This window comes from Meles meles, chromosome 13 (assembly GCF_922984935.1).
Source record: "Meles meles chromosome 13, mMelMel3.1 paternal haplotype, whole genome shotgun sequence".
Taxonomy (NCBI): domain Eukaryota; kingdom Metazoa; phylum Chordata; class Mammalia; order Carnivora; family Mustelidae; genus Meles; species Meles meles.
The window spans coordinates 86,749,854-86,759,007 of NC_060078.1; the positions used below are offsets into that span (position 1 = coordinate 86,749,854).

General features: G+C 62.0%; 1 protein-coding gene across 10 annotated transcripts in view; it reads left to right on the forward strand.

The window, feature by feature from the left end:
* The window catches only part of JAKMIP3 (Janus kinase and microtubule interacting protein 3), a 75,103-nt gene extending 65,949 nt beyond the window's left edge, over positions 1 to 9,154 (forward strand). For all 10 annotated transcript variants that reach the window (XM_046027703.1, XM_046027708.1, XM_046027706.1 and 7 more), the window contains one exon: positions 9,027 to 9,154. The gene's annotated coding sequence lies outside the window, so the exon portion shown is untranslated. The remainder of the gene's footprint in view (positions 1 to 9,026) is intronic.

Here is a 9,154-nt window from a genome sequence, read left to right on the forward strand (position 1 = left end):
AACAGTGTGCAGGCCCGGAGGGAAGCATGCCTCCCCTCTGCCCAGCTTCCCAGGGTTCAGGGGGAGCATTGTCGAACACTCACCAAGGTACGGACCAATGTCTGAGACGGGGCAGCAGTCCGGCCTGTCGCAGCAGCGGAGACAGGGGCTCCGACCGCCTGCCAGGCCGTGCGCGGGACCCCGGGGTCAGCTCTTCCTCCGACAGCTGGGGGCAGCCCCAGGGCCTCGGCGGAGAGCAAGCACGTCCATACATTGTAGCCCGGGTGGCACTACGCTTGATCTCCAGGTGACGGCAGCGCCGGCCGGGCTCTGCCGTCCCCGTGTCCCAGCCGGTGACCACATGGGGAGGGGCCCCAGAGGCCGCAGATGTCCTATTTCTCCGCAGGCTTTTGGGCACTCAGCTTGGCACCCATTAGCAGCCTTTGTGAGGCCGTGGTGGCCGTGGGGCCCGCATGGGTTTCCTGGGCCCCCGTCGCTGCTGTGTTCTTCCGTTCTCTGAAGAAAACCCGTCCCTGTCCTGTCGTTCGTTTCTTTGTCTGGTTATTCATGCCAGGACGGACTCAGGCACATTTACTTCATTCTGCAGGCTACAACCCAACAGCGTCACTAGTTACCGTCCTGGCCTGAGCCATGGAGCATGTGTTCGTGTGACTCCTGTGTCCCCTTGACACGCCCCATCTGCTGAGTGAGCACGTCCCTAATTTCTGCCACCCCAGCCTGGGCTTTTAGTGTCCCTGCCCCAAGGAGCGCCTTCCTCCAGCTGTAGGATGGTGTTTAGGAACTGACTTCGCTGGGTGCTGGGTGTGCTCCTTGCCCTGGGCCAGGGGCTGTGGCATTATCTCTAGGCCGACTTAGGGGAGGAGCTTGGATGTACTCATGAACATGCACACGCCTATGCATATTTCTGCATCCATCTGTCTATCTACCCTCCGTCTGTCCATCATCTGTCCATACATCCGTCCATCATCCATCCACCCATCCATCATCCATCCATCTGTCCATCTGTCCATCATCTGTCCATCCATCCATCCACCTGTCCACCCATCCTTCTGTCCATCTGTCCATCCATCCATTCATGAATCCATTCATTATCCATCCATCATCCATCCGTCCATCCATCATCTACCCATCTATACACCTGTCCATTGGTCTGTCCATTATCTAGCCATCTATCCACCCATCCCTCCATCCAGCATCCATCCATCCCTCTGTCCATCCTCCATCCATCCATTATCCATCAATCCATCCATCTGTCCATCCATCCATCCATCCATTTGTCCATCATTCATCCATCCGTCCATCCATCCACCCATCCCTGCATCCATCATCTGTCCATCCATCTGTCTGTCCATCATCTAGCCATCCATCCACCGTCTATCTGTCTATTTGTCCATCTATCAACCATCTATTACTCATCTGTTATAAAACTGTGAGTTCATAGTTGATATGTTCAATTCCAGACTAACAAGTCCAGATCCATTCCAGCCCCCCCCCCCCATTATCTGTGACTCCTTTCTTTGGCTCCCACTGTATACACTGCATATCTCCCATGCTCAGCCCCAGTGTGACGTGGAGCAGCTTCACAGCTGCGGGCTGCACACCCTGTGGGGAACACCTGCCAACTCGGGTGACCCTGTGCTCAGTCCTTTGCTCTTCAGCCTGTGGTATCCAGACGGATACTGTTTTCCGACGTGACTGCGCTCGGCTGTCTCCTTCCCCGTCTCTCCCAGTGTGGCTGCGCCACCAACTCGTCTCTGCCGTGTCCCCGTCCCCCTTCCCCACATACCGACGTTTGTTTTGTTGACACCCCGTGAGGTTCACTCTCCGGGCCGCGCAGTTCTCTGGGCTTTGACACCTGCGCCCCCCCAGTGCTGGCTCAGGGCTGTCCCACCAGCCTCAACTCTGTCTCGTGCCCCCGCAGTCACTGCTACAGTCCCCCCACACCCAACCTCTCAGTGTCGGACCTAAGAAAACTTCGCCGGATTCAAATCACTGGTGTTTTCTGCCACGTTTCCTTCTAGAATCGCGTGGCTTGATGTCTGGCACTTATGTCCAAGCCTGGTTCCACGTCCTTTTTTGCACACGGGCATGGTCTGGGTCAAAGCAGGTGTTTCTGCTGCAGTCATCTGTCCCTTGCTCTGTCCAGCCCTTCGTGAAGAGCTCTCCACAGATCTGTCTGTTTGGTCCAAGTCCTGTCCTGGCTGGAGTGTCCTCCCCAGCTCTGGGGGACAGAGCTGCTGACCCCTATCCATCTGTCCATGTGTCTGTTCATCATCCAGCCGTCCCTCCATCCCTCCCCCCTCGCCATGCTGGCCGGGCCTGGTCCCCACGGGTTCCCAGGGTGGCGGCCAGATCTCCAGGGACCGTGCCTGCCCTGCTCCGGGTCTGCAGGCCGGACACGTGAGACGTCGGCTGTCAGCAGACCCAGATCCACGGCTGCCGGCGAGCAGCTGCTCACTTCCCAAGCCTGGCGCAGATCCCTAGTGCTGCGCAGCCTCCCAGGTGGGCCACAAAGGACGGCCCTGTCGTCCTTGAAATGCAGGGAGAAGCCTCTTGCTCACAGTCCGTCCGCAGTGAACGAGCGTTGTGTGCGTATAGAACAGGAAACTGCATTTAAAAATATCTGTCTATACCTGTACGCTCTCCATGATAGCGCAGTGACACGTTCTTCCTCAGAGCGGCTCATTTACTGGTTCATCTACAGAGCACGAGGCAGGCTAAGGTTCATCCGAGTGGGAGCAAGCAGCTCTTTGAGGCTTTTTTCCCCGGGAGTGGTGGCGGAGTTTGGAGGATCGCTGCTCTCGGGGGCTGCCTGTCCGTCTCAGGAGCAGGGACAGGGCCCCTGCCGAGGTAGGAGAGGCCCCTGGACACCTCACACCTGCTGCGCTCCCGCGGGACCCTCCCCGGGCAGCCAGCCCTGCCAGGGAGCGTGGTGCAGTTGGAGGTTGACCTCTACCCCAGGTGGACACGAAGGGGGACCGGGGCCTGCCATCAGACGTGTGCCTGTCCGATGGCGGGTGAGAAGCCCGTACGAACTCCCTTTCACGTGAAGCCACGGTGTGGCCACACTTGTGTGTCAGAACGAGCTCGCTGGGAGGTCACTGCTGGTGAGCAGAATTGGCTGGTCCCCAGACTGGTTCCTGCCCCAGTCTTGCCACAGGCCCCGGAATGTCCCAGCAACAGTTCTGTTCCTTGTAACCTCTGTGGACACACTGACTTCTAGGTCCGACCCCCGACTCCTCCCCCTGCGGTGGCTGCTGTCCGGGTCCCCGCACAGCGACCCCGTGCGGAGCTTTTTGCCGGACGCCTGCGTTTGTCAAAGCCATCGTGTTGTGGCTGCGTGAGTCACTATGTAGGGAGGAAGTTGCTATGACCTTATGCCCTTTTGGACGCCCTGTGCACCTGCTGCCCTTGTGCCGAGAGCCACAGCTTGTCGGGCAGTCGCCGTGTTGTGACCTCCCTGGGACCTCCTGCCGGACGCCTGGGGCTTGCTCTTGGGGAGCTCGCGGGTGTGGAGCGCCTCTGTGCGTCCACCTCAGCATCGGGACGCAGGGTCATCGGAGCCCGAAGCCCAGCCCGAGGGCTCACCCCCAGAGTCTCTTCTGGTTCACGCTGCGTTCGGAGCAGTTTATTTTTGCTCTTTGCTTAGAATTCGTTTTCACCTTGTCGTGGGCCTCGGTCTGAGCTTGCGAGACTCGCTCGCCGTCTCCACGGAGGGGCCGCAGGTGCGTCCTCCCCTCCCCCGCCAGGCGCGCTGCTGTCTCGGGCATTCGTCGCCCTCCCAGCCCGCGGCTCAGGGCCAGCGACCAGCTGTCTGGTCATCCAGGACGTCGCCATCTCGGTGACAGCAGTAACGGATGTTTTCGCTGGAATGGCGTGAAGCCGTCAGTAACAGACGCCTTAGGAGAGAAGGCGGCGTCGGCAAAGAGTACCACGGCCCCTTCCAGGGCTGCGGGAGCAACTGCCTGGACCCTCAGCTGGAAACAAGACCCAGAACCGCTGGAGAACGAGGCAGAAGTTGTGTGCGTGGGTGTGAGCCCGTGTGCGTGCCTGTGCACCGTGTGTGCGCGGTGTGTGTCCTGCGGACTGGGGGACGTTGGTCCCGAGGGGCCGGGGCCTCGCTTACCATTGGCGGATCCGTCTGAGACCCAGCAGCGGGGACAGACGGCGAGGGGCTGCTGGGAGGCCCTGGAGTCTCTGGCCTTGCCCGGCCTGTGAGGGAGACCGGGGGGAGCCCTCTGGCGGGGCTGCTCTGTGACTCCAGCTCCGGGGCCTCTGGAGCCACTGCGGTGCTCCTCCGCGTCCCCTTCCCACGAGCCTGCGGTGGCCGAGCCAGGAAGGTTGAGAACTAGTCCCAGGCCAGTGCCTCAGCAACTGAGAGAAGGGGACGTCCCGTCCTGTCCTGCCCTGTCCGGCGGGGCTCGCTGCCTGTCCCCACTCCGGTCCCGGCATCCATCTCTGCTGGCTTGGCGTCCGTTCCCCCCAGGCCAAACGGTCTAGTTTGCCTGACCGCCAAGGTCATTGGGGTCAGCGGGCCGCGGGTCGCTGTCAGCCCCGGGGGAGGAAGACCAAGAAGACGCAGGAAATCGACTCCACGGAGACGGTCTTCCGGCTTGAGAGGGGCCCCCACCGCGGGGTGGGCTGGCCAGAGTCCGCTGCCTCGTGGAGGCCACAGGGCGTGGGCCCCCATGCCGGGGCCTGCTGGGATTCTGGCCCCGAGGCCCCTCCACAGGGACCATCGACCCCTCCTGGTCCTGGGGCTGCAAGCGAGCATTTTCTCGCTGCGGGTGACGCCTTCTTTGGTCTGATTTTCCTAAAGTGGGGACGCTGTGACATCTGGGACTTGATGGCCTCCAGGCCAGCTTGCAGCCGCGTCAGTGGGCTCGCCCGCCGTGCCAGCCGCGGCCGTCGGCCTGGGGCTCGGGGAAAGCCAGCAGGCCTGGGCTCGGCTCCTGCTGCTGACCCGAGGGACACGGCCACACCACGTGAGGTGACCTCTGTCCGCCCCGGCCTCGAGGTGTGGGAGCCTGCGGGCAAGGCGCTGTCCTGGTCAGGGTCCCAGAGCCACGGGGCTGGCGGGATGTGTGTCTGTGTCTGTCTCCACTGGTCCGTCCGCGGAGGGAGTTTTCGTGACGCCCTGGCTGACGGGGGATGGAGACCTGCATTCTGCCGGCCGCGGACCCAGCAGGGCCTTGGGCACCAAGGCAGCCTGAGCCCACGGGTCTCAGCTGACGCCACAAATTCCCATCCAGGGGGAGCCCTCGATGCAGCCCAACCTGAGGCCAGAAAGGCCGCTGTCCCAGCTCACAGCCAGGCAGGAGGTCTCCCTCTTAGCCACCCTTTTGTTGGGGCGGGCCTTCCTTCGCCTGATCGGATGAGGCCCACCAGCACAGGGACCAGCGATCTGCTTTATTCAGCCTATGGAAGCAGGTGCTGGCCGCCTCCAGAAGCATCCTCGCAGACATGCTCAGGCTAATGTTAGCAAAGGCCTGGGCCCTGGTGGGCCATCGAGTTCATGCAGGAAATTAACCGCCGCAGCCTTCGAGGGCCCTGGGGCCACATCCTCACCGGTGAGCTACTCTGTGATGGGGCCGCTGCCTTTCCTCTGTGCTCACCAGGCTGCCCCTGAGTCAAAGCCACAGGAGGCGGCCAGACCACGGCGTGCTGTGAATGGGGAGGGCGCCCGAGGGCAAGGACCGGCCCAGCTCCGTGCTGGGCCTCCCCCAGGCTCTGCTCCGTGCGGCTGGGTCGGGGCTCGCGGATGCCAGGGCGGGCAGGGACTCACGGCCACACTGGCGCCTGCTGGGCTGGGCCCCCATCCGCGGCGGCACTGGGAGGCCTGGGGGACCGGAAGCCGGGAAGCGCAGCTGGTGCTGAGTGAGACCCTCGACTGCCTGGTGTTTCCCCAAGTCCGAGTTTTGGGGGAAAAGACCTTTGCTCCAGGCACGTTAGTTGTGCTGTTTTTCTCTGGTTTGGAAACGTTTGGCTACACTTTCCCAGACACACAGCTCATGTGGGAAGGTTCTGTTTTCGGCCTCAAAGTGGACGCTGTGCTCACGTGTGCGGGTTCTCCCCTGTGGCCGGCGGTACAGGAAGTCAGGGTGGGGCTTGGGGACGGCGAGCGAGGACAGGGCAGCAGGGTCCATGGAGGCGGCTGTCACCACCCGCGTGGGCCTGGCTTTCCTCGTCTCGCGTGCGTTTCTGGAAACCCTAAAATGGAGGCGTGCGAGGCGCGCGTCCGGGCTCTCCCTTGGCCCTCACCGCCTGCCGCTGGCACCCACCCTGGGGGCTCCTCCGACCCCAGGAAGACGTCGCCTCTTTGCCAACAGCTCTCTGTTTCCCAACAGTGGAGATCCCAGCGGGAATTCCCGGCACAAACACAGATGGCGGGAGCCTGTTACGCGGGCTCTATTTTGACACTAATCAGAATACTGTTTCCTAACCCATATGTACGATTCCGTGCGTTACCCATGGCGTCACCCATGGGGTCCCATTGGCAGCCTTCCCCGAGGCTCTGCTCTCATCGTGGCTGTTGGGTCTGGTGTCTGCGTGGAAATGCCCGCTGCCGTGGGGGCGGGAGTCCAGCCAGCCACCCTCTGGTCCTCACACCCTCTTCTGCTCATCTCGGCACTTGGGCAGTGAGAGCTCGTCATGGCTTTGGTTCTCTGCCTGTTCCTGTATTTTATCACAGTCCCTTAGTGCAGCCCGCTGGGAGAATTCTGCCCTAAGTGCTCCCTTCAGAAGGAGGGGCGAGGCTGTGGCTGTGGGTGCCCGCCGGGGCAGGGACGTCACCCCCATCACAGGGCAAGTGTTCATGCCCTGGGCTCTGTCCCCCGGTCTCTGAGAAGCTCTGGGGGCGCCCTCGCCAGCCCTGCCCTGTGCCAGGAGCACCTCCCCTGTCCGGTGTCTCTCCCGCCACACGACACTCAGCCGCATTCCCGTCAGTGTGCTGGGCTTTTCTCGTGTCATATGTGACCTCCGAGGAGCCACGCACCGTGGAGGCATCCCGGCCTGCTCCCTGTGGCGTCCTTGGCGGGCCCGTGTGCCCTCCATGGTACCTGACCCCTAAGACACACTCAAACATTTGCCCGGGAACAGCCGAGCAAAGGAACAGATGCGCCCCTGGAGGCCCAACACCATGTCTCCTCCTCCCACGGCCACACGGTCTCCCGCAGGTCCCCACAGCAGGAAGCAGAGTGTCCGGGTGTCTCCAAGACACCCACGTTCTCTGTGAGTCACCAGGAATCAGGACCCGGTGCACAGGGGTCCCGGGGCTGAGACTCACCTCAGTGACGTCGGCTGCGCGGCTGCACCTGCAATCTTGAAGACTCAGTCCGGGGTCCGGGAGCACCGTTCCTGTGCCCTCGGCCTCCCGTGGGGGCCACACGGAGCTCACCCCTCCCCAGAGGCAAGAAGGCAGCCATCTGTGTGCACGAGACCATCGGGCGCCCAGAAACAGGTGTTTGCCACATGTCACATCTTCCGTAGGAACTTCACGGTCAGCCCACCTGCACCCCCCGGCCCTGCGGGGAGAGCATCACAGGCGAGGCTCCCGGAGGCCAGTCAAGGGCTGACCTTGCCAGCGGGCCCTCCTACCAACCCAGCCTCAGCTCCTGCTCACGGAGGCACTCGGGGCTCTGCCCTAGCTCTGGGCCAGGGGCTTGGTGGGGCACGGAGGGGGCCCCGTGGATGCCATGGGGGGCCATGAGACCAAGGTCATGCCCACGAGATAATCTCACACTCACCTGTCTTCGGGCTTTTATTTCTCCAACTTGGAGAAGCTCCTGGGCTGTGGGGACAGTCAGAAAGTTGGGCCCGTGGTCAGAAAAGGGAGGGGGTGGGGAACACCATGCCCCCAGAGGAGGTGGCCTGGGAGGCGGAAGGTGCTTGGGAAGCTGTGAATCCTGAAAGCAGAGCCATGCCTCTGAGCGTGTGCGGGCGAGTGTGGGGGCAGCGTGCTGTGCTCACGGACGGGGGCAGAGTCAGCCCTTTTGGAGACAGCGGTAGTGTGTGGGTGTGTTAGCACAGTACGGCGGGCCCCACTCAGGCCAGGGCATGAAGCTACCACAGGCCACCAGATGCCATTGTCTGGTTCCTTCCGTTTGGAGAGTGAGGTTTTTAGGACTCTGCACATTATTTTCCGTCAGATTTTTTCTGTGTTTGTATGTGTGAAGTTCATGCCGTAGACAGTTACCATCTTAGCTCTGAGAAGCAGGGCCCTGGCAGGGAGGGCTGGCGAGCAGGTGGTCGGGGGCCCTGGCTCTGGTTGGCCTGGAAGTGTGACCTTGGTTGTTGGGGGAGGGGTCCCAAGATAAGATACGATATCTTGGAGCTTCAGCTTTTCTGTCTGCAAAATGGCAGGGCTGGGCTGGCCCTTCATCTCTAACATGCGGGAAACTGATGCCTGGAGGAGAATCTGCTTAGACTGAATCCGATTGAAGAGACAAAGACAGACAGAGACTCTGCTGTGATGTGTGCTGGAGGGGGGGGTTGGTTTATGTGACCACCCAGTTTCCTTCCGCAGGAGCTGAGGGGCTCTTCCTCTTAGCAGGTAAGTTAGAAACCCCAAACCGGAAGAACCCTCTGGAGCATCTCCTAGATTAGGATGGTGTGTGCGAACCCGGGGGTGCTGCCCTGGGTGCCCTGCCCTGTGGCTGAGGCAGGGCACCCCATCTTTGGGCGGAGGAGCCCCAGCAGCTCCTTCGTGACTCATTCCAAACGTAAAGGTGTGAAAGGTCGTAAGATTGGGAGCCTGGCAGCGGCCCGCCGCGTGCACAGTGAAAGGACGGGGACATTGGTATTGGACGGACGGCTGCGCCAGGCGTGGCAAGGGAGCCCCGAGGCCACCTCTGCGCTCATCTCTGTGGCTCTCCGAGGAGCCGGAGCTGCTGCTGGAGCCTCTGATCTGGCCACGGGCAGAGCCCCTGCCCGGCGCGTCTCTCCGGACCTTTTGCGCTGCGAGCCTTGCCTCACAGGGCCTCGGTGGCTCCCACCAGAATAAAGCTTTTGTCTTCCCTCTTTTGCAGGGAGGACGCGGCCCGTCCGTGAAGCCCGTTTTGAGCCCGACTGCCCTCCCGGCTGAGTGCCCTGGCCCAGAGCCCAGCGGCGGCTTCCGGACACAGCCCGACTCCCGGCTGGGAAGCGGCTCCATCGA